The sequence below is a fragment of the Xenopus laevis genome, chromosome 1S (assembly GCF_017654675.1).
Source record: "Xenopus laevis strain J_2021 chromosome 1S, Xenopus_laevis_v10.1, whole genome shotgun sequence".
NCBI classification, from domain to species: domain Eukaryota; kingdom Metazoa; phylum Chordata; class Amphibia; order Anura; family Pipidae; genus Xenopus; species Xenopus laevis.
The window spans coordinates 199103569-199128583 of record NC_054372.1 but is presented as its reverse complement, the minus strand read 5'-3'; the positions used below and the strand labels follow the sequence as shown (position 1 = coordinate 199128583).

Sequence of the window (25015 nt, the reverse complement as noted above, 5' to 3'; positions counted from 1 at the left end):
AGTCAATGTGCGTAGAATTTCTAGTTGCCGCAATGATTTTTTCTTTGCTCTCAAAATAATGGCAGCAAAGTATGATATCCCTGGGACTTGATTGGCCTGGCTTTTTTGGGCCCAAGGCTCTGTGTGCTCTGTCAAATCTCCATGCTTCCGTAGGTAAATCTGGGCATAGCTTGGAGAACAGGGCTCTTAGATGTTGTCTGATGTCTTTCGGTAGGACACTTTCAGGGACCCCTCTTATTCGAAGATTTTGCCTGCGGTTCCTATTTTCCAAGTCTTCACAGTATGATTTAAGATTGGCCAATTCATCTTGTAAAGTGAGTTGGTCGTCTTCCAGAGTGTTATGACGCAGTATTAAGTTGTCTGTAATAGTTTCCAACTTATCTACTCTCTGACCTATTGCGTGCAGTTCAGCCTGAAACTCATGAACAGCTTCCTTAACAGCCCCCGCTATGGTTGCCGAAAGCGAATTGTGCAAAGCAGAGCGTTGTTGGGCTAATATATCAGCAGTGACAGGGACGGATACTTGAAGGTCACTTACTTCATGAACGGGTAGGTCAGGCTGATGCTCTGGAGTGCGGAGACCCACAGATGTGTCAGAGATATTGCTATGGTCCAGTGCAGAGTCATTGCCGCCATCTTTGTAGTCAGGCCTCATCTCCATAGCGCTGTGCCCGTGCGGCGAAGAGGCCTGGGAGTATGCAGCACTTGGGGAGCTGGAAGACGAGGAGTGCCCAGGGTCGGGGCAGGCGCCGTCTCTCCTTACCCCAGAGAACTCCTCCGGTAAAGCCGTCCGGAGGAGAGGAGGACTGCGTGAAAGCGAGCCTGAAGGGGAGCCAGGGATAGACGCACTTCCCGTGTCTTGATCCTCACCGCTCTCCCGCGCCTTGCGCAGCTTCTCCACAGCAGTTGACTTGTGCGGCTGAGGTGTTGGTTTGAGGGGAGCAGTCGGGGAGCCCTTGGTCGAATCCTGCCTCATGTCCGGAGTGGCGCCGCCATTTTGGATCTTACGGAGCTTGTCAGCAGCCGAGTGTTTCTGCAGGAAAGGAGACAGCGTGCCTGCTGTTTCCCGATTTTTCTTTTTCCCCATAAGTTCCCTGCCGTGTCTGAAGATTCCCCGATCTTCTGTGTGGTAAATGTAGCTTAAATTCGGGGGATTATGGCCTATTACTGCGGAGCTCCGAAAACAAACGTCCTCACCTAGTCATGACGCGCATGCGCCCTGTTAAGTTATTTTTTAACAAGGGGGGCAATCACTTTTTCACACAGGCCCATGTAGATTTGGAGTTTTTTTTTCTCCCTTAATAACGTAAACCTTCATTTAAAAACTGCATTTTGTGTTCAATTATGTTATCTTTGACTAATAGTTAACGGTTTTTGATGAGCAGAAACATTTAAGTGTGACAAACATGCAAAAGAATAAGAAATCAGCAAGGGGGCAAATCGTTTTTCACACCACTGTATAATGAATAAAGTACCCCTATTGTAAAATATAAGGATATTATAAGTTACCGAGGAGTTTCATGATCATATATAAGTACGAGGCCGAGTGCTTTTATACAGGTCATGGAACTCCGAGGTGACTTCTAATATCCTCTTTATTTATTATAATACACAAGTTTCAGTGGGTCATGTGACAGGAATGACATCAGAACTCAACGTTTATAACTGATGACATCAGAACTCTTTATAAGGATATAATTTACAGGATATTCATGGCTTTTGTGTATTATATGCAGGTAATGCTTAAATACCATATAATGTGAAACCTCTATTTTACATACCGCAATTTTAACGGGGTGCTTCACTTTTAGGTTTACTGTTAGTATTGTATAGAATGGCTAATACTAAGCAACTTTTCCATTGCTCTTCGTTATTTATTTTTTATAGTTTTTGATTTTTTTTTTTGCCTTCTTCTTCTGACTCTTTTCACCTTTCAATTGAGGGGTCACTGACCCCATCTAAAGACACTTTTATTTTTTTTAAACTTTTTATGACTTACCTTTTTGTTCGGGCCTCTCCTATTTACCGTATATACTCGAGTATAAGCCGAGTTTTTCAGCCCCCAAAATATGCTGAAAAACTCTACCTCGGCTTATACTCGGGTCAAGCGCAAAAACGGTCGCCGGCGCCTAAGAATATTCGCCGGTGCCTTAGAATAGTAACTGGCGCCTAAGAATATTCGCCGGCGCCTAAGAATAGTCGCCGGCGCCTAAGAATAGTCTCCAAGAATATTCGCGGGCGTCCAAGAATGGTTGCCGGCATCCAAAAACGAGATTGAAACTTACCAGAAGCTGCTGCATTTCTCACCCTAGGCTAATACTTGGCTTATACTCGAGTCAATAAGCTTTCCCAGTTTTTGGAGGTAAAATTAGGTACCTCGGCTTATACTCGGGACGGCTTATACTCGAGTATATACAGTATATTGCAGTCTCTTATTCAAATGAATGCATGGTTGCTAGGGGAATTGAACCCTAGCAACCAAATTGCTGAAATTGCAAACTGGATAGCTGCTGAATAAAAAGATTAATAACTTAATAATAATAATTAAAACCACAAATAATAATAAAATTAAATCCAATTGCAAATTATCTCAGAATATCACTCTCTATATCATAAATGAACAACCCCTGTAAGTTTTACCTGTTTATTTCGACTATTTTTGAGGTCCTATCAATAAAATACATTCTGCATTTTTTCAGGTCGAAAAATGTGAAAATGGGGGGTGGGGGGTTATTGTATATAGAGATTAGTTCCCAGTGTGCTTTGCAAGGTGGTTAACACTTTCATTGCCCGCTGATGTTCTGATATTACCCAGACAGCTTATAATGAGATATTGGAGGAACTTAACTCAACACCAGGTTAAAGGTTTTAAATCAAGTTCTCACTCCTGTGAATTTTCTAATATTTAAATGATCTCGGACCGGCTTCTGGGAAGTCCTATTAAAGCAAAGTTGTATTTCCTTTACTGGAATACATTGGCATATATTAGAATAGCCATGGCTTGCAGCCCAGTTCATAAAGTTAGTTTACATATTAAACCTGTAGCAAATGTGCATAATGTGATTAGTACTTGGGAATCAGGAGGTGACAAGTATAAGCTGATGAGTAGGTCTGGCAGCGTGTGCCCAACTCCATTGTCAGGGGTAATGCAAAGGGCTGGCGATTCAGAAAGGCTGGTGCCCTTATCTGTAGGACTGAGACTCATCACCTTCTTGTCTCGTTTCCCTCGTTTCTTTTCATCTTTCTGCATAATACCTAATAGCAGGTCAAGGACACTCTGATGTCAGGCAGCATTACGTATAGCACCCTCACGACACCAGGCATCATTAATATATAGCACCCTACTGACACCGGAAGCATTAGGTATAGCACCCTACTGACACCAGGCAGCATTAAGTATAGCACCCTATTGACACCAGGCAGAATAGGTATAGCACCCTACTGACACCAGGCAGAATAGGTATAGCACCCTACTGACACAAGGCAGAATAGGTATAGCACCCTACTGACACTAGGCATTATTAGGTATAGCACCCTACTGACACCAGGCATCATTAAGTATAGCACCCTACTGACACCAGGCAGAATTAGGTATAGCACCCTACTGACACCAGGCATCATTAAGTATAGCACCCTACTGACACCAGGCAGCATTCAGTATAGCACCCTACTGACACAAGGCAGAATAGGTATAGCACCCTACTGACACTAGGCATTATTAGGTATAGCACCCTACTGACACCAGGCATCATTAAGTATAGCACCCTACTGACACCAGGCAGCATTAGGTATAGCACCCTACTGATACCAGGCAGAATTAGGTATAGCACCCTACTGACACCAGGCAGCATTAGGTATAGCACCCTACTGATACCAGGCAGAATTAGGTACAGCACCCTACTGACACCCGGCAGAATTAGGTATAGCACCCTACTGACACCAGTACAGAAGCGTTTTGCCCTGTAAGATGAATTTATTGTCTGAACTCTTTAGATGGGACTTACCCTTTAAAGCAGTGATTTCTGCCCATGTGCATTACTGATCTGAGACTGTCAGTGTAATGAAGAGCCGCTGAGCTGACTTTGCTGATCAATAACGAGATGGAGCCGATCCCAAACCCACTTCTCTGTGTTTCCAGAGACATAACCAACCCGGTGTCATTAGGGGGAGAATTCCAGTCCTGGAATTTCATAAATCCTTATTATTCTTCATTTCACATTAGAAAACAGAATAAGGTCTCAAAAAATAAAAAATGATTACCCTCATGTCCTGAGTTGGTGATCTCTGTATTTTTTTTAAAGGGGAACTCCACCCAAAACTGTTCTTTGCCTAATAAAATAAAATCTAACTCCCAATATACATTAATTCCATGTTTTCCTTTGTATAAATGTAACTGCTGTTGAAATCAATGTCTCTCTATCCGTCTCTGTTCTTTACTTTGGTTCTTGAAACAATGTTATCGCTTCTCCTGGTGGTCTGTGAATCCGCTGGCTGCTGCTACATTGTTTTTGGAGTTAAAACCAGCAGTGCAAATATTATTCAGAATTAGTCAGATACTGCTTTCAATAGCAAATACATTTACAGATAACGTTCCTGTTCCCAGGCCGTGTTTGTGGGAATGTCGCAGGGAAGGTACAGAATAGCGGCATATGCTCTCACTTAGGGGCACATTTACTAAGCTCGAGTAAAGGATTAGAATAAAAAAAAAACTTTGAATTTCAAAGTATTTTTTTGGCTACTTCGACCATCGAATTGGCTACTTCGACCTTCGACTATGACTTTGAATCGAACGATTCGAACTAAAAATCGTACGACTATTCGACCATTCGATAGTCGAAGTACTGTCTCTTTAAAAAAAACTTTGACTACCTACTTCGCCACTTTAAACCTACCGAGCATCAATGTTATCCTATGGGGACCTTCCCCGTAAGGTTTCTAAGCTTTTTTTGATCAAAGGAAAATCCTTCGATCGATGGATTAAAATCCTTCAAATCGTTCGATTCGAAGCATTTAATCGTTCGATCAAACGATTTTTCCTTCGATCGTTCGATCAAAGTATTTGCGTTAAATCCTTCGACTTCGATATTCGAAGTCGAAGGATTTTACTTCGAAGGTCGAATATCAAGGTTAATTAACCCTCGATATTTGACCCTTAGTAAATGTGCCCCTATGTGTCTAATAGCCAAGTCCTCTGTGTGACCTTGAGGGGCAGCGAGTGAGGGCAAAGCCCCTCTGAACTGCACATATAATGCGTTTTCCTTCTATTTGGCGACTCCTTCAGTTCCCGTTCTTATGTTACCTACCGGCTTCTTCAGTGAACATGTGAATTATAATATATGACTTCACTTGACTCACTGGAGACTCCACTTAAAGGATAAGTAAACTTTTAAAACAAGTGAAAGTAGTCCTTGACTACTTGCTGGTCAGACTGGTGGGAAAATAACCAGCAGGTGGCGCTGTTGTAACAAAATTCATTCATATTAACAGTACATGTATCCCTTAATATCTTGGAATAAAAACTAAATAAATAATGAATATAAATGACAAAGCTGCTTAGAATAGACCCCTCAGTTTTACATTCACTTATTTTAAAGGTTTACCTACCCTTTAAGTCTATTAAACGTGTAATGTAAACATGAAATAAAGCCAATAGGCTGGTTTTGCTTCCAATAAGGATTAATTATATCTTAGTTGGGATCAAGTACAAGCGACTGTTTTATTATTACAGAGATAAAGGAAATCATTTTTAAACATTTCGATTATTTGATTATAATGGAGTCCATGGGAGACGGCCTTTTCGTAATTGGGAGCTTTCTGGATAACGGGTTTCCATGAGGAGGCACAAGCAGGTTTGGGGTGTGTGGGGGGGGCTTTTTGATGGAGGCTGCCAGCGTCTGGAAGAATTTCAAAATGGTGGTGGGGTCCCTGAGGCTCTGGACACCCCAGTCCAACACTGCTAGAAGGAGGTTTGAGTTGCATTGACAATTCCCCTAGTAATAAGTGCAGCAGTTATCTCTCCCTCTAGCTCTCTCTGTCTCTCTCTGTCTCTCTCTCTCTCTCTCTCTCCCTCTCTCTCTCTCTCTCTCTCTCTCTCTCTCTCTCTCTCTCTCTCTCTCTCTCTCTCTCTCTCTCTCTCTCCCTCTCCCTCTCTCTCTCTCTCTCTCTCTCTCTCTCTCTCTCTCTCTCCCTCTCTCTCTCTCTCTCTCTCTTTCTCACTGTATAAATCTCTCCGGTGAGATGGAAGTTTGCGATGCGATTAGATTTGCAACTTGTATGGATTATAGAGCTTCATTAGAAGGAGAGCCCAGGAAATACTTTGATAAATGTTAATTGGATGTCAGAACTGCAAAGAGAGCTATTTATCTGGGCCGGCTAATGGCTCTTCAGAGAGTCAATCTCCATGTTTGTCTGCGTGTCAGTAGAGTTTGCGTCTCATATAGTGGTGCCGAGCTGCAATGCAAAGTGCAAATACTTTAATGAGATGAATCACTTCATGGACAGATGTGGCTGGAGGAATCACAGGCAGGACTCACAGTATTAATCACAAGATCTGATGCCTGGGGCAGATACAGTACAGAAAGGCAAGGAAAATCCTCTATTCAGCACTGGAAATAGTACGGCAATTACAATATCTTTCCACCTTCCCTCTGTCTGGGCAGGGTCCATCTGTGGTTTCTCATTCTGTATTTACCCCTCACCTTCCCCTCTGTCTGGGCAGGTCCATCTGTGGTTCTTTATTCTGTATGTAGGTTGCATGAGTAGTTAGGGCACATAAGTGTCTTTGTACACTTAGAATAGACTTTTTATTTCTGAGATTTGTAAAACATGACAAGTCACAAAGTTTTTGGGACCTTGGTCTGACATGTGACGTTCCCATTGAGACATCCAGGAGAGGCACGAGACAGCCCATTAGGTTTCTGAGCTTCTGTGTGGCCTTATTAAGTTAGTGAAGCAGAGAGAGTACAAAACATACTACAAAGCTGCCATATAATTAGCGTCGCTGCAATTAATGAAGCGCAGAGTCACCTGCCGTGAGACAAGAGGGAGCTCTATGGCATAGACAGTTTTTATGATTCGGCATTATATCTGCAAGAAAGGATCACTATATATAAATATAATACACAAAAGCCATGAATATCCTGTAAATTATATCCTTATAAACGGTGAGTAGTGATGTCATCAGTTATAAACGGTGAGTAGTGATGTCATTTCTGTCACATGACTTACTAAAATTTGTGTATTATAATAAATAAAGTACCCCCAGTTGTAAAATATGAGGATATTAGAAGTTACCTCGGAGTTCCATGACCTGTATAAAAACACTCAGCCTTCGGCCTTGTACTTTTATATGGTCATGAAACTCCTCGGTAACTTATAATATCCTTATATTTTACAACAGGGGGTACTTTATTCACTATATATAAGGGGGATATGATCACTATATATAAATATATAAGGGGATATGATCACTATATATAAATATATAAGGGGATATGATCACTATATATAAATATATAAGGGGATATGATCACTATATATAAATATATAAGGGGGATATGATCACTATATATAAATATATAAGGGGATATGATCACTATATATAAATATATAAGGGGATATGATCACTATATATAAATATATAAGGGGATATGATCACTATATATAAATATATAAGGGGGATATGACCACTATATATAAATATATAAGGGGCTATGATCACTATATATAAATATATAAGGGGATATGATCACTATATATAAATATATAAGGGGATATGATCACTATATATAAATATATAAGGGGATATGATATATGATACACATAATATGATATACATAAATATATAAATGAATATAACAGAATTTGTTCTCGGTTATTGATGTTTTTAGAGGTTTTTACATATTTATTATGGTTTGTCATTGTGGCCTGATCTATGAATGTTCCAGTGCTGTGATTGGCCCTATTGACCAGACCTATAGGCTGCTCTATTGTAACTGTTCTAACGCTCCGATTGGCTAGAGGTTGATCCAGCTCTGTACTATCTAATCTCTGATGTCAATGGGTTGATCAGGCCATGTGAACATCCTGATGCTGTGATTGGCTAGAGGTTTATGTAGCCCTATGAATATGATACTGCTTGTGCATTAGTTAGAATACCCTAGAATGTTTTCTTTGGAAATTACATTTTTCAAATATTGGGAGTTATGCTGAAAGGGGCAGATTTACTAACGTTTGAATGGCAAATTGGATTAAAATTTTATAATTTTTAATTTTTTTGGTCAAATCTCACAAATTTAAATGCACCAACTCGAATTTGAATGTGAGATTTATCACACCTTAACCCTGGAAACTGTTCTAATTTGACTGTTCTCCACCTAAAACCTGTAGGAGTCAATGGCAGAGGTCCCTCAAACTATTTGAATATGTTAATACTAGTGATGAGCCAAATTTTTGGCAAGTTTTGCTTCATAGCCCCATAGACTCCAATGGGAGAAAAAAAATGTTGCGAGTCAAAAAAAAAAACGAGGAAAACTCAATTCAGATTCGATTTGAGTTTTTGGGTTGGTCTATTCAATCAAAATTTAGATGTTCAAATTTTTTTAATAAATAACATACTGTTCAAATTGTCAATAATTTTGAATTTATTAGAGTTTTTTTAAAAAAATTCACATTTCTCTAAAATCCGACCTTATGGTTATTGATAAATAACCCCCACAGTGTGCTGTGTGGGCATTGAGGTATAGCACAAGATTTGAACTGCTTTCAGACTTAACCCATCCCAGCGTCAGGGGGTGTTGGGCCAACCGATGTCACCACATCAGGGCCCCTTGCCACCCAAAGTGGCCGCCTGCTCATGCTTCAAAGCCCCCTCTGTCCCGCTAACACCCCCGCGCCTCCAGCGCATATCTTTTTTCTGCACATCTGTGTGTCTCCTGTGCGGGAAGGTCATGAAGGAGTGGGGGCTGGGGAGACTGGGTCTGAGCTGGTGGGACCCGCAAGAGCTGAGGCCCACCGGGGTTTTTCCCAGTGTCCCGACGGCCCAGTCCGACACTGACCCATCTCCTTATGGCTCCCTAAACCTGATTGAAGAGAAAATGCTTTTATCAGTTTGCATTGGAAAGTAAAGGAAGGAAAAGAAGGAAAGGAATGAAAGGAAGGAAAGGAAGGAAAATAAGGAAAGGAAAGAAAGGGAAAGGAACGGAAGGAAGGAAAGGAATGAAAAGAAGACAAGTAAGGAGAAGATGGAAAGGAAGGAAAAGAAAGGAAGGAAAAGAAGGAAAGGTAGGAAAAGAAGGAAAGGAAGGAAAGGAAGGAAAGGAAGGAAAGGAAGGAAAGGAAGGAAAGGAAGGAAAGGAAGGAAAAGAAGACAAGTAAGGAGAAGATGGGAAGGAAAGGAAGGAAAGGAAGGAAGGAAAGGAAGGAAAGGAAATGAAGGAAAAGATGGAAAAGAAGAAAAGGGAAGGAAGAAAAGGAAAGGAAGGAAAGAAGGAAAGAAATGAAAAAAAGGGAAGGAAACTATGGAAAGGAAGGAAAAAAAGTAAAGTAAGGAAAAGATAGAAAGGGAGGAAAGGAAATGAAGAAAAGGAAGGAAAGTATGGAAAGGAAAGGAAGGAAAAGAAGGAAAGGAAGGAAAAGAAGGAAAGGAAGGAAAAGAAGGAAAGGAAAGAAAGGAACATAAGGAAAGGAATGAAAGGAAGGAAAGGAAAGGAAGGAAAATAAGGAAAATATGGAAAGGAAAGACAGAAAGGAAGGAAAGGAAAAGAAGGAAAGGGAAGGAAAGGAAAAGAAGGAAAGGAAAGGAAGGAAAAGATGGAAAGGAAGAAAGGAAAGGAAGGAAAAGAAGGAAGGGAAGGAAAGTAAGGAAAAGAAGGAAAGGAAGGAAAAGAAGGAAAAGAAGAAAGGAAAGGAAGGAAAAGAAGGAAAGGAAGGAAAAGAAGGAAAGGAAGGAAAGGAAGGAAAGGAGGGAAAGAAAGGAAAGAAAAGGAATTAAAAGAGGGAAAGGAAGGAAAGAAAAGGAAGGAAAAGAAGGAAAGGAAGGAAAAGATGGAAAGGAAAGAAAGGAAAAGAAGGAAAGGAAGGAAAAGATGAAAAGGAAGGAAGAGAAGGGAAGGAAAGAGAAGAAGGAAAGAGAGGAAGGAAAGGGAACAAGGAAAAGAAGAAAAGAATGAAAGGAAGGAAATTGAACAAGGAAAGGAATGAAAGGAAGGAAATTGAAGAAGGAAAGGAAGGACAGAAGGAAACAGAAGGGACAACATCTGAAATAAAAAAGGGGGAAAGGAAAAGACATTTAGAATTAACATAGAGGAAGAAGAGCAGGGCTGAAGGACGCAGTGTAAGGGGGAGAAGAAGAAGAAGTGGGTCTGGGGACTGTAGAGAAGCAAAGAGGATGCAGAAGGGAAGGTGAATGGGGCATAAATGGAAATGGGGGGGATCAATAGGATAAAGGGAAACAAGGGACAGAGATGAAAGGCACAGTGTAACTAAATGCAAAAGGAAATGGTATAGGAAGTCAAAAGTTTAGAGAAGAACATTATAAGAGCAAAAATAAATACATAAATAAAATTAAAAATACTGATTTAAAAAATAATACAGATATGGGACCTGTTATCCAGAATGCTCGGGACCTGGGGTTTTTCTGGATAAGGGATCTTTCTGTAATTTGGACCTTAATACCTTAACTCTAGTAGAAAATCATATAAACATTAAATAAACCCAATAGACTGTTTTGCTTCCAATAAGGATTAATTATATCTTAGTTGGGATTAAATACAAGATACTGTTTTATTATTACACAGAAAAGGGAAATAATTTTTTAATTTTTATTTGGATACAATGGAGTCTATGGGCAGCCTTTCTGCAATTCAGAGCTTTCTGGATAACGGATGCTATACGTGTATGAGCATAGGTTTAGGGGGAAGCAGAAGAATTGGTCACCAGTTGCTCTAACTTTTTATATATTTAGATTTGATTCAGGTAAATTTGGCTCCTGCCCTGTTAACATGTTGTGTCCCATGGACCAAAGAGAAACAGAAATCCAGCAGTATTGTGTATAATATTGCCGCAATCAGACTCAATTACAGCAGCCTCATAGTCCATTATATTTCACAGGACTGTGGTTTGGACACTTAAGTGTTCCGATTAAGGGAAAGTGAAGACATTAAAAGTGAGAGAATAGCACTGGGATAAACCCGGGGTGCTCCAATGCTATTTGTAATGCTGAGTAGTAACCAAAGATTTCTTATAAATCATTCGAGTTCCTGGAGAAATCCTTGCCATGAATTCTGCACAGCGCTAGTCCCTTCAGTAAATCCTGTAACGAGATGAAATACAGAACAATTTACACTGCGTCAGATGTTGTACAGCCAATCTTTGTATCGGCACCGGCTCCAGAACACTGGCCTTCAAATAAATAGTCAGCTCTTAACTCCACTCTGTGCTGGTGGGAAGCTATAATGCATGTTAAAGAAGGACTAATTCTATGGGTTTTTTCACCCTGTTTAAGGAGAACTAAAGCCTAACTAAAGAATTATGTAGAAATGTTGTACATGATGTTTTGAGCTTCTGTACCAGCCCAAGGCAACCACAGCCCTTTAGCAGTAAAGATCTGTGTCTCCAAAGATGCCCCAGTAGCTCCCCATCTTCTTTTCTGCTGATTCACTGCACATGCTCTGTGCTGCTGTCACTTACTGAGCTTAGGGACCCACTCACAATATACAGTACACATAGAATAGAAATGTCACAATATAAGGCTGATTAGTAATTAATACACATAATTACTACATGGCAGCACAGAAACCAGTGCAATTAGCATCAGAATTGAATAATCAGCAAACCTGTAGCATCAGCTTATATTACAGCCAGGGAAGCTCATTTTCTGCTGGATAATTAGTGACGAGCCCTAAGCTTAGCTTCTCAACAGCCAATCAGAGCCCACTGAGCATGTGAGTGTCACAGACACTTTCCAAGATGGTGACCCCCTGTGACAAGTTTGAAGTCCTGGATCATTGCTGCTATTGACAAGCTCAAACTTTAGCCTCGTGCAATAAGTTCACTATATAAAATATGGCAAATTTTAGCCACATTCATTTTTAGAATTTAGTTCTCCTTTAAAGGGATACTGTCATGGGAAAACATGTTTTTTTTTTTTAAAATGCATCAGTTAATAGCTCTGCTCCAGCAGAATTCTGCACTGAAAACCGTTTTTCAAAAGAAACAGTTTTTTTTATATTCAATTTTGAAATCTGACATGGGGCTAGACATATTGTCAGTTTCCCAGCTGCCCCCAGTCATGTGACTTATGCTCTGATAAACTTCAGTCTCTCTTTACTGCTGTACTGCAAGTTGGAGTGATATCACCCCCCCCCCCAGCAGCCTAACAACAGAACAATGGGAAGGTAACCAGATAGCAGCTCCCTAACACAAGATAACAACTGCCTGGTAGATCTAAGAACAGCACTCAATAGTAAAATCCAGGTCCCACTGAGACACATTCAGTTACATTGAGTAGGAGAAACAACAGGCTGCCAGAAAGCAGTTCCATCCTAAAGTGCTGACTCTTTCTGAAATCACATGACCAGGCAAAATGAGCTGAGATGCACCTACACACCAATATTACAACTAAATACACTTGCTGGTTCAGGAATGACATTTTATATTATAGAGTGAATTATTTGTAGTGTCATTTAGAAATAAAAACTATACTAACAACACTCAATAGTAAAAGCCAAGTCCCACTGAGACTGATTCAGTTACATTGAGTAGGAGAAACAACAGCCTGTGAGAAAGCAGTTCCATCGTAAAGTGCAGGCACAAGTCACATGACTTGGGGCAGCTGGAAAACTGACAATATGTCTAGCCCCATGTCAGATTTCAAAACTGAATATAAAAAAATCTGTTTGCTCTTTTGAGAAATGGATTTCAGTGCAGAATTCTGCTGAAGCAGCACTATTAACTGATGCGTTTTGGAATATAATATGTTTTTCCATGACAGTATCCCTTTAACATTGTGACAAAAACATTTGGAGACATTAATAGTATCATGGACCCAAAGTTGTAGGATATCCAAACGTACTGCTTGTAGGAGTGAAACAGCCCCCACAATTGGGTCACCACTATCCCGATATATAAACTTTAGAATCTTGTAAATTGAGGAGAGCAATTAGCATATTAAATGCAGTGAATATTCTCTTATATTCCAGACTACCAATAAACGACATGAATAAAACACTCTCCTTCCATTCCCCCACCAGTGCTTAAATGAACAATTAATCAAATTAATCCAAGAAGGGTATGTCCAAAAGTCCAATCATTTTCCCAGTCCGTAGGTAAAATGTCCAATCAGTGGGTGCAAATCTATAGTTTCAGTATTCCTAAAATACTTGTAGCAGTGTCCATAAAACATATTGTCCACACAATTGCTACACACTATATAGTGATACATTTGTAACTTTTATACCAGTGTTCAAAAAATTTGATACTTCTTGTCTCTGCTACAAAAAGGAAGTATTTACAACATGATACATAGCGCAACTAGCACTGCGCATTAACGGAGACATTTTGTGTAAAAAATAAGAATGTACCAGTGCGTTATACTCATTTAGATATAGAAGAATTGTGCTTAAAAAACTAGTGTTTCAGGCTGATTTATTGAATATTTCTGCAAAAACCCCTAATAATCCCTCCCTTCTCTTCCACTTGCTGCTCCCTGAATTCCCTAAGTATAAATGCTTAGCACCAGCGCTAATTATTAGTAATGGGCGAATTCGCAGCGAATTTGAGTGATTTCCCGGCGTCGAAAAAATTTGCGAAACGCCAGCATTTGCTGGCGAAAATTTGCCGGCGTTAGAAAAATGTCGGTCAAAAACGAGACGCCAGCGACGTTTCGTGAATTTTTCGCCGTTTCGTGAATTTCGCGGGAAATTCGCAAATTTTTCGGCGAAACAGCGCGAATTCGCCCATCACTACTAATTATCTTACCATTACTTTTATTCATCTAAGTTGCTGGTGTAGTCTATATTCATATTCAAGACCTGCAAGGTTAAAGAAATAACTGTCGCAGAACAGTCACAATTTTGACAGCTCAGCCTGCAGTCCCGGATTGTTGCTGAAATGTCCGACTTTCTCTCTGATCTCCTGCACTGAACACCCAGAAATAGATACAAAGTTTCTAACTTAAATGGCTTTTGGCCAGAATATGTGTCAGCTGCACTTAGATACTTTGGTAACAATTTAAGATCAGCAAAGAAACAATTGTAACAATTTAAGATAAGCAAAGAAACAATTGTAACAATTTAAGATCAGCAAAGGAACAATTGTAACAATTTTAGATAAGCAAAGAAACAATTGTAGCAATTTAAGAGAAGCAAAGAAACAATTGTAGCAATTTCAGAGAAGCAAAGAAACAATTGTAGCAATTTAAGATCAGCAAAGAAACAATTGTAACAATTTAAGATAAGCAAAGAAACAATTGTAGCAATTTAAGATAAGCAGGTCTCTTGGGGAAACTGTGACTTGCAGTTTAAGGGCAGAGACACATGGGAATATTTGGGGAGATTTAGTCACCGGCTGATGAATCCCATCTTCTTCGGGTGACTAATCTCCCCGAAAAACCTTCCCACCGGCTAGAATCCAAATCTCCGGCAGGATGGCACTCCAAACGGCAATCTCAGGCAACTTTGGAAAATGAAGCATTTCGAGTGGCATCCCACCGACGATTTGGATTCTAGCCGGTGGGAAGGCTTTTCGGGGATATTAGTAGCCCGAAGTAGAGGAAGAGATTAGTTGCCGGGCGACTAAATCTCCCGAACCTTCCCATGTGTCTCTGCCTTAAAGGGCAATTCACCTTCATTAGCAAAACTGTAATAACACATAAAAATCACAGAAATGTGTTCGAACTTTCATAACCTGCCAAATTTTTATAAAATGAATATGGTAATTAGGGGGTGTGGCCACAAAAATGGGCGTGATCAAAAAATCTTTTTGTCCCTCTTTCTATTTCCAAACAGTTGTGAGTTATGGAGAGGTACAGGGAACTGCAGTGTAATGTGACATTGAGAGCTGCAGGATTACACCCTGGTGTAACTGTATAGGAAGTAGTTCTGGGGGAGAATATTATTTCCTATATCTGATATTAAGTTTAATAATTAGGGGCATCTGCCTAATGCTGTCATTACCCATGAGCCTTTGTGTCTGCGCAGATCTTGTTGTTTTATGGACGGGGTCTCTGGCTAATAAGGAGACAGGATGAAGTTGAAATCCTAAAGCTTTAATTAAAGTAATTATATGTATGAAATAGAATTACAGCAGCAGCTGGAGGATGTGAAGTTCAGCCACTGATACTGATTTTATCTGCTCTGTATCTAATCATTATTTCTCTGGTATCATGTTCATTTGTCTGTCATTTCTGTACAACATATAGTGAATAAAGTACCCCCTCTTGTAAATTATAAGGATATTATAAGTTACTGAGAAGTTTCATGACCATATAAAAACACTCGGCCGAAGGTAACTTCTAATATCCTCATATTTTGCAACTGGGGGACTTTATTTATTATAATACACAAGTTTCAGTGAGTCATGTGACAGAAATGACATCAGAACTCACCGTTTATAACTGATGACATCAGAACTCACAGTTTATACGGATATAATTTACAAGATATTCATGGCTTTTGTGTATTATATATATATGGGGATGTATTTATATTTATATCATCTTTACCTCTGCTAGTGAAGGAGAATTTACCCCACTCCTTCATCCAGTGATGACAATGACCTTCCCTTCTGTGCTCCCTTGTACTACTTACTGCTTGTCAGAGGATGCTGGGAATTGTAGCTGAGCCACAGTCAGAGTGTTTCTAGCCTGGTTTTACTACAGTGTCCTCGAGTGAGACCACACTCATGTGTTCTGGACTGTTGGAGTTTACGAGCCGCGGGGCTGATTAATTCTGAACCCTCTGTTGATTGTTTGCAAGTTGCTCAGTTTATTCCTGAGATGCCAGTGGCCCCTGGGACCCCAGATTTATAGACAAGAGCACGTGCCCGGAATTCCTGTAATGTCTCCTGTAGTCTCAAGCTGAATGCTGGGAGTTCTTTCTCTCTTTATGGCAGGAGCTGTATAACTGACATTAGAGACAAGTGGTATGAGAGGAGGCCAGCGAGGGCAGTTGTTTGGCTACTATGTGTCACAGCTTATTCCATGAGACGCACAGAGCTCAGCTGGAACCTCCACTTGTATGGGGTGCAGTTTGTACCAGTGGTAAATAAGCCCTCAGTCACAATTCAGCACAATTCAGCAGGAACAGTCCCTAAGTTTGCTCATAGTCTGTACAGAGAGATCCCATAAAACTATGGCAGCATAGGTATTCCCTGTACTAAGCACAATTCAGCAGGAACAGTCCCCTAAGTTTGCTCATAGTCTGTACAGAGAGATCCCATAAAACTATGGCAGCATAGGTATTCCCCTGTACTAAGCACAATTCAGCAGGAACAGTCCCCTAAGTTTGCTCATAGTCTGTACAGAGAGATCCCATAAAACTATGGCAGCATAGGTATTCCCCTGTACTAAGCACAATTCAGCAGGAACAGTCCCCTAAGTTTGCTCATAGTCTGTACAGAGAGATCCCATAAAACTATGGCAGCATAGGTATTCCCCTGTACTAAGCACAATTCAGCAGGAACAGTCCCTAAGTTTGCTCATAGTCTGTACAGAGAGATCCCATAAAACTATGGCAGCATAGGTATCCCCTGTACTAAGCACAATTCAGCAGGAACAGTCCCCTAAGTTTGCTCATAGTCTGTACAGAGGAATCCCATAAAACTATGGCAGCATAGGTATTCCCTGTACTAAGCACAATTCAGCAGGAACAGTCCCCTAAGTTTGCTCATAGTCTGTACAGAGAGATCCCATAAAACTATGGCAGCATAGGTATTCCCCTGTACTAAGCACAATTCAGCAGGAACAGTCCCTAAGTTTGCTCATAGTCTGTACAGAGAGATCCCATAAAACTATGGCAGCATAGGTATTCCTCTGTACTAAGCACAATTCAGCAGGAACAGTCCCTAAGTTTACTCATAGTCTGTACAGAGAGATCCCATAAAACTATGGCAGCATAGGTATTCCCTGTACTAAGCACAATTCAGCAGGAACAGTCCCCTAAGTTTGCTTATAGTCTGTACAGAGATATCCCATAAAACTATGGCAGCATAGGTATTCCCTGTACTAAGCACAATTCAGCAGGAACAGTCCCCTAAGTTTGCTCATAGTCTGTACAGAGATATCCCATAAAACTATGGCAGCATAGGTATTCCCTGTACTAAGCACAATTCAGCAGGAACAGTCCCCTAAGTTTGCTCATAGTCTGTACAGAGAGATCCCATAAAACTATGGCAGCATAGGTATTCCCCTGTACTAAGCACAATTCAGCAGGAACAGTCCCTAAGTTTGCTCATAGTCTGTACAGAGAGATCCCATAAAACTATGGCACATAGGTATTCCCTGTACTAAGCACAATTCAGCAGGAACAGTCCCTAAGTTTACTCATAGTCTGTACAGAGAGATCCCATAAAACTATGGCAGCATAGGTATTCCTCTGTACTAAGCACAATTCAGCAGGAACAGTCCCCTAAGTTTACTCATAGTCTGTACAGAGAGATCCCATAAAACTATGGCAGCATAGGTATTCCCTGTACTAAGCACAATTCAGCAGGAACAGTCCCCTAAGTTTGCTCATAGTCTGTACAGAGAGATCCCATAAAACTATGGCAGCATAGGTATTCCCTGTACTAAGCACAATTCAGCAGGAACAGTCCCCTAAGTTTACTCATAGTCTGTACAGAGAGATCCCATAAAACTATGGCAGCATAGGTATTCCTCTGTACTAAGCACAATTCAGCAGGAACAGTCCCTAAGTTTACTCATAGTCTGTACAGAGAGATCCCATAAAACTATGGCAGCATAGGTATTCCCTGTACTAAGCACAATTCAGCAGGAACAGTCCCCTAAGTTTACTCATAGTCTGTACAGAGAGATCCCATAAAACTATGGCAGCATAGGTATTCCCTGTACTAAGCACAATTCAGCAGGAACTGTCCCTAAGTTTGCTCATAGTCTGTACAGAGAGATCCCATAAAACTATGGTACATAGGTATTCCCTGTACTAAGCACAATTCAGCAGGAACAGTCCCCTAGGTTTACTCATAGTCTGTACAGAGAGATCCCATAAAACTATGGCACATAGGTATTCCCTGTACTAAGCACAATTCAGCAGGAACTGTCCCTAAGTTTGCTCATAGTCTGTACAGAGAGATCCCATAAAACTATGGTACATAGGTATTCCCTGTACTAAGCACAATTCAGCAGGAACAGTCCCCTAAGTTTACTCATAGTCTGTACAGAGAGATCCCATAAAACTATGGCACATAGGTATTCCCTGTACTAAGCACAATTCAGCAGGAACAGTCCCCTAAGTTTGCTCATAGTCTGTACAGAGAGATCCCATAAAACTATGGCAGCATAGGTATTCCCCTGTACTAAGCACAATTCAGCAGGAACAGTCCCTAAGTTTACTCATAGTCTGTACAGAGAGATCCCATAAAACTATGGCAGCATAGGTATTCCCTGTACTAAGCACAATTCAGCAGGAACAGTCCCCTAAGTTTACTCATAGTCTGTACAGAGAGATCCCATAAAACTATGGCAGCATAGGTATTCCCTGTACTAAGCACAATTCAGCAGGAACTGTCCCTAAGTTTGCTCATAGTCTGTACAGAGAGATCCCATAAAACTATGGTACATAGGTATTCCCTGTACTAAGCACAATTCAGCAGGAACAGTCCCCTAAGTTTACTCATAGTCTGTACAGAGAGATCCCATAAAACTATGGCACATAGGTATTCCCTGTACTAAGCACAATTCAGCAGGAACAGTCCCCTAAGTTTACTCATAGTCTGTACAGAGAGATCCCATAAAACTATGGCAGCATAGGTATTCCCTGTACTAAGCACAATTCAGCAGGAACAGTCCCCTAAGTTTACTCATAGTCTGTACAGAGAGATCCCATAAAACTATGGCAGCATAGGTATTCCTCTGTACTAAGCACAATTCAGCAGGAACAGTCCCTAAGTTTGCTCATAGTCTGTACAGAGAGATGCCATAAAACTATGACAGCATAGGTATTCCCTGTACTAAGCACAATTCAGCAGGAACAGTCCCTAAGTTTGCTCATAGTCTGTACAGAGAGATCCCATAAAACTATGGCAGCATAGGTATTCCCTGTACTAAGCACAATTCAGCAGGAACAGTCCCCTAAGTTTGCTCATAGTCTGTACAGAGAGCCCATAAAACTATGGCACATAGATATTCCCCTGTACTAAGCACAATTCAGCAGGAACAGTCCCCTAAGTTTGCTCATAGTCTGTACAGAGAGATCCCATAATAAAACTATACCATGAAGAGACATATGGAATGTGTAATTGTGTTAGAATGTCTTATGGAAATCCACTTAACCAAGTTCCCCACCTTTTGTGGATTTATCTTTCATATTAAATGTGTAGGTCTGGCAGCTTCAGTGTGTGTATGAAACAGTAAGTGGTGCCGGGAATGTGCTGCTCACTGGGATTAAGTAGTTTGAACATTGGGAAAGAGGAACATTGGGAAAGAGGAACATTGGGAAAGAGGAACATTGGGAAAGAGGAACATTGGGAAAGAGGAACATTGGGAAAGAGGAACATTGGGAAAGCATTATATCAGCAGAATATCAGAAGGCCTCACTGACTGGTTGGGGAAATGGACAGAATGATCCAACACCAGGTGCAAATCTTTCTCTCTTTTTTGTGCCTTTTTTTAGATACTCACAGCTGTTCTGCTCAGTAAATCGTCTCCTGCATTCTCCCCAAAGTCTGCGCTCCAGTCTATGAACTGACTCAGGGACACGAGGTATGTGAGTGCAACTTCTTTCTTCCCTCCTCACTATACAGCATTGTATGTACAGAACTTGTATCAGTCACTGGGGGAGAACTTGTATCAGTCACAGGGGGAGAACTTGTATCAGTCACTGAGAGAGAACTTGTATCAGTCACTGAGAGAGAACTTGTATCAGTCACAGGGGGAGAACTTGTATCAGTCACTGAGAGAGAACTTGTATCAGTCACAGGGGGAGAACTTGTATCAGTCACTGAGAGAGAACTTGTATCAGTCACAGGGGGAGAACTTGTATCAGTCACTGAGAGAGAACTTGTATCAGTCACAGGGGGAGAACTTGTATCAGTCACTGAGAGAGAACTTGTATCAGTCACAGGGGGAGAACTTGTATCAGTCACAGGGGGAGAACTTGTATCAGTCACTGAGAGAGAACTTGTATCAGTCACAGGGGGAGAACTTGTATCAGTCACTGAGAGAGAACTTGTATCAGTCACTGAGAGAGAACTTGTATCAGTCACAGGGGGAGAACTTGTATCAGTCACAGGGGGAGAACTTGTATCAGTCACTGAGAGAGAACTTGTATCAGTCACAGGGGGAGAACTTGTATCAGTCACAGGGGGAGAACTTGTATCAGTCACTGAGAGAGAACTTGTATCAGTCACTGAGAGAGAACTTGTATCAGTCACAGGGGGAGAAGTTGTAGTGAAGCCATTGTTACATGTTTTCCTTTGTGTTACACACTGATGGATTGTTACACAGTCAGGAGGTGAGGGAGAAGCTCAAATTGAACCTTAGCAAAACCCTTCCCATCATCATCATCATGAGAAATGCAAACAACCCCCCCCCCCATGTAAGTTCAACTTCAAGGGGCAAAACAACCTGATCCAGTCACTTCTGGGTTTATACATTAATCCTGATTACAAACTGCCTAAAACATCCTACACTAATCTCAACCTGACACTTTACAGTAAAGAACCCCTTCCTATGCTGATGGTGAGATCTCCTTTCCTCCCCACCAATGAATCACTCATTCCCCTCTCTTGGTAGGGAATCCCATAACCTGACTGTCCTTACAGTAAAGAACCCCTTCCTATACTGATGGTGAGATTTCCTTTCCTCCCCACCAATGAATCACTCATTCCCCCTCTCTTGGTAGGGAATCCCATAGCCTGACTGTCCTTACAGTAAAGAACCCCTTCCTATGCTGATGGTGAGATCTCCTTTCCTCCCCACCAATGAATCACTCATTCCCCCTCTCTTGGTAGGGAATCCCATAGCCTGACTGCCCTTACAGTAAAGAACCCCTTCCTATGCTGATGGTGAGATCTTCTTTCCTCCCCACCAATGAATCACTCATTCTCCTCTCTTGGTAGGGAATCCCATAACCTGACTGTCCTTACAGTAAACAACCGTTCACTTTTCGTAAATATATAGTGAACTGAACCAAATTTAGCACAAAGCCCAATTTTACATATAGGTGTATACTACTCCTTTAAATAGTGTAAGTTAAATAGAACTCGGCACATTGAACCTACTTCTGTTCCATTGTTTCAACAGTAAGTAAATAAGACATGGGCACTCTCTTGCTCTTGGGGAATGCTGGGATTTGTAGTTCACCCAAATGTAGAAGGCCTCAGACTGGCCATTGTGATGTAGGTGTAATTGTTCCCTGGTCAATCATCAGTCTCTGCACCAGCCAAGGACACTGGGTTCCCCGCAAGCAATTAGCCTGAAATGGAATTAAGGAGTGTTTGTTTATCTGATGCTCCGCACAGCAGAGTTGGGATTAGGGAAAGACCAGTAGTAGGCTGAGGAGGGCTGTACAAGTTTAACTACATTTTCTCAGCTTCACACCAGCGCAATAAAAACAGTTCATATGTTCTGCCCTAATTCTCACTTCCAATATAAAAGTGTTTTATGAGACTCGGCTCTCATTGGATTTGCAGAGGAGCGAATATTGGCGGATCCCCCCTCGTGATGGGCCGTCCTCTCTTCCATGCGCTACAGTGGTACTGGGGGGGTCACACGCCTTGTCTGGGGTGGGCAGGGGGCAATTAAATGAATGGATGTAATTACAGTGTAATTAATAATACAGAGTATTAACCTCTACATTCCCAGATGGAAAATGCTGCAATCTCCTTGCGCTTTATTATTCCTGTTAAAGATACAGTGATACTTTATATAATTTACTAAACCTCTGCAGCCCACGTTACTCACGTATCCCTCCCCGCATTCCCCTTTATATACAAAACAACGGGCTGAAACAAGCAACTTGCAGACTTTCTACAAAAAAATCAACTTTATCCCTTTCTTGTACCTACAAAGTAGTGTTTTTTTCTGTTTCCAGTAGCTGCTGAAACTCACAATATTTAATCTGCTAATATTTCACAGATTGTTATTTTCCTGGAGTTACTACGACTACTATATGTTTCTGTAATTTCCTTCTTTTGCATGAAAGGCCCATCCTGAAAGGAACCTGCAGGCTGAAGAGCTTGCACTCTACAGACGGAGCGAATTAGTTTGTGTCAGATCAATGGCTGAGCCCAGGATGCTGGCCGGGGCAAACGTTTGCATTGAATTAGCACATTCAGACACACGTATGTTTCTCGTATTCGCCAATGGAAAGAATGTGACCTGCAGCGCTGTGACTAAGCGTTACCTTCACTCCCCTCACTCTGATCTTCACAGAAACAGCCCCACATAGTGGAATTCTCACCGCCCCAATTCATTGCACATTCCTCAGAGTCCCAGGCTGGGAGAACCCCAATTAAAAGTGAGGAACCGCAAACCAGTTCGCTGTCAGCAAGGGGTACGGTGTGGTGATGGGCCAATTTCTACCGTTCCAAACGTTTTCACTAAATAATCAAGCAATTCGAACGATTTCACAAAAAAATCATGCAATTCTAAAGTTTTCGCGAAAAAAATGAGCAATTCTAAAGTTTTCACAGAAAAAATCGAGCAATTCAAACGTTTTCATGAAAAAAATGAGCAATTCGAAAGTTTTCACAGAAAAAATCTAGCAATTCAAACGGTTTCGGGGAAAAATCGGGAATTGACGCCGGCAAATTTTTGCAGGAGATTTGTGAATTTACTCGCCGCAAAACGCAGAAATTTTACGCAAATTCCTGCCAGGCGAATTTATTTGCCCGTCACTAGTACTGTGACCTACTAACTGCTGCTGGATTAAATCACAACACCCTTAGTGCTGCCTCTCTATCGATCATCATCTATTTATACACTAGGGTTATGCTGGAATAAAAATGGAAGATGGGTCTATCCACGAGACCCATAGTAACTGCAGCGAAGAATTTTGTGCTATGGAAGCAGGGTTTTATTGGCTGCATTAAAGGGGTGGTTCACCTTTAATTGAACTGTTAGTATGATGTAGGGTTGCCACCTTTTTTTGACAAAAATACCCGCCTTCCTGTATATTTTGATTTTTTTTCTCTATTAATAACATTGGGGTCAAGCATAATTTTTAGCTGTAAAATACTGGCCCCCAGGTGGCAACCCTAATATGATGTAGAGAGCGATATTCTGAGACAATTTGCAATTGGTTTTCTTTTTTTATATTTTTATTCCGCAGCTCTCCAGTTTGAATTTTCAGCAATCTGGTTGCTAGGGTTCATATTACCCTAACAACCATGCACTGATTTAAAGGGATATGGTCATGGGAATTTTTTTTTTCTCAAAATGAATCAGTTAATAGTGCTGCTCCAGCAGAATTCTGCACGGAAATCCGTTTCTCAAAAGAGCAAACTGATTTTTTTATATTCAATTTTGAAATCTGACATGGGGCTAGACATGTTGTCACTCTCCCAGCTGCCGCCAGTCATGTGACTTATGCTCTGAAAAACTTCAGTTAAGGTGGCCATACACGGGCCGATAAAAGCTGCCGACAGACCGAGTCGGCAGCTTATTGGCCCGTGTATGGGGGCCCCCGACGAAAGTCGGCCAGATCTCGATCGGATAGGGTCCCTCGATCCGACCGCCCGTTTGCGAACGCTAGGATCCGATCGTTGGGCCCTAGGACCCACGATCGGATCAACCCGATATTGCCATCTCAAGGTGGGCATATCGGAGGGAGATCTGCTCGTTTGGCGACATCGTGAAACGAGCGGATCTATCCATTTATGGCCACCTTTACTCTTTACTGCTGTACTGCAAGTTGGAGTGATATCACCCCCAACAGCCTAACAACAGAATAATGGGAAGGTAACCAGATGGCAGCTCCCTAACACAAGATAACAGCTGTCTGGTAGATCTAAGAACAACACTCAGTAGTAAAATCCATGTCCCACTGAGACACATTCAGTTACATTGAGTAGGAGAAACAACAGCCTGCCAGAAAGCATTTCTCTCCTAAAGTGCAGGCACAAGTCACATGCCTGGGGCAGCTAGGAAACTAACAATATGCCTAGCCCCATGTCAGATTTCAAAATTGAATATAAAAAAATCTGTTTGCTCTTTTGACAAATTAATTTTAGTGTAGAATTCTGCTGGAGCAGCAATATTAACTGATGCATTTTTCCCATGACAGTATCCCTTTAAATAAGAGACTGGAATATGAATGAGAGAGGGCCTGAATAGAAAGATGAGTATCTAAAAGGAGCAATAACAATACACGTGAAGCTTTATAAAGCATTTGTTGTATAGATGGGGTCAGCGACCCCCCATTTGAAAGCTGGAAAGAGTCAGAAGAAGAATGCAAATAATTAAAAAACTATTAAAAAGATTTTTTCAGTATGGCAGCTCTCGGCCCGGCATCATAGCTTTGTGACTGGCCAGACATGAACATTAATCCCCATTCTCAGGGAGTCTCAGGGAATACTATTCACTAGGACGGCATTAGCTAAACAATGGGCCTTCCTTTTAATGGATTGTTTGGCTAATCCACTCTGAAAGGACTGGCCCCTGGGGAGATGGACTTCTAATAGCCTTGTCAAGGAGAACACAAGCCACATTTAACTTCCTTGCCTAATAGCAGGGGATAGAGAGAGAAGGGAAGGAGGTCCAACCCATAGTTCTCCAACTCCCTCAGCTACTGAATAGTAGACATTTGCAGGTAGAGTTCCCACCTCATGCCTTCATGTT

General features: G+C 41.2%; 1 protein-coding gene across 2 annotated transcripts in view; it reads left to right on the top strand.

Annotated features, from left to right (window-relative positions):
• The window catches only part of cntfr.S (ciliary neurotrophic factor receptor S homeolog), a 241708-nt gene that overhangs the window by 129252 nt on the left and 87441 nt on the right, over positions 1-25015 (top strand). For both annotated transcript variants that reach the window (XM_041580687.1, XM_041580685.1), the window contains exon 3: positions 19848-19936. The gene's annotated coding sequence lies outside the window, so the exon portion shown is untranslated. The remainder of the gene's footprint in view (positions 1-19847; positions 19937-25015) is intronic.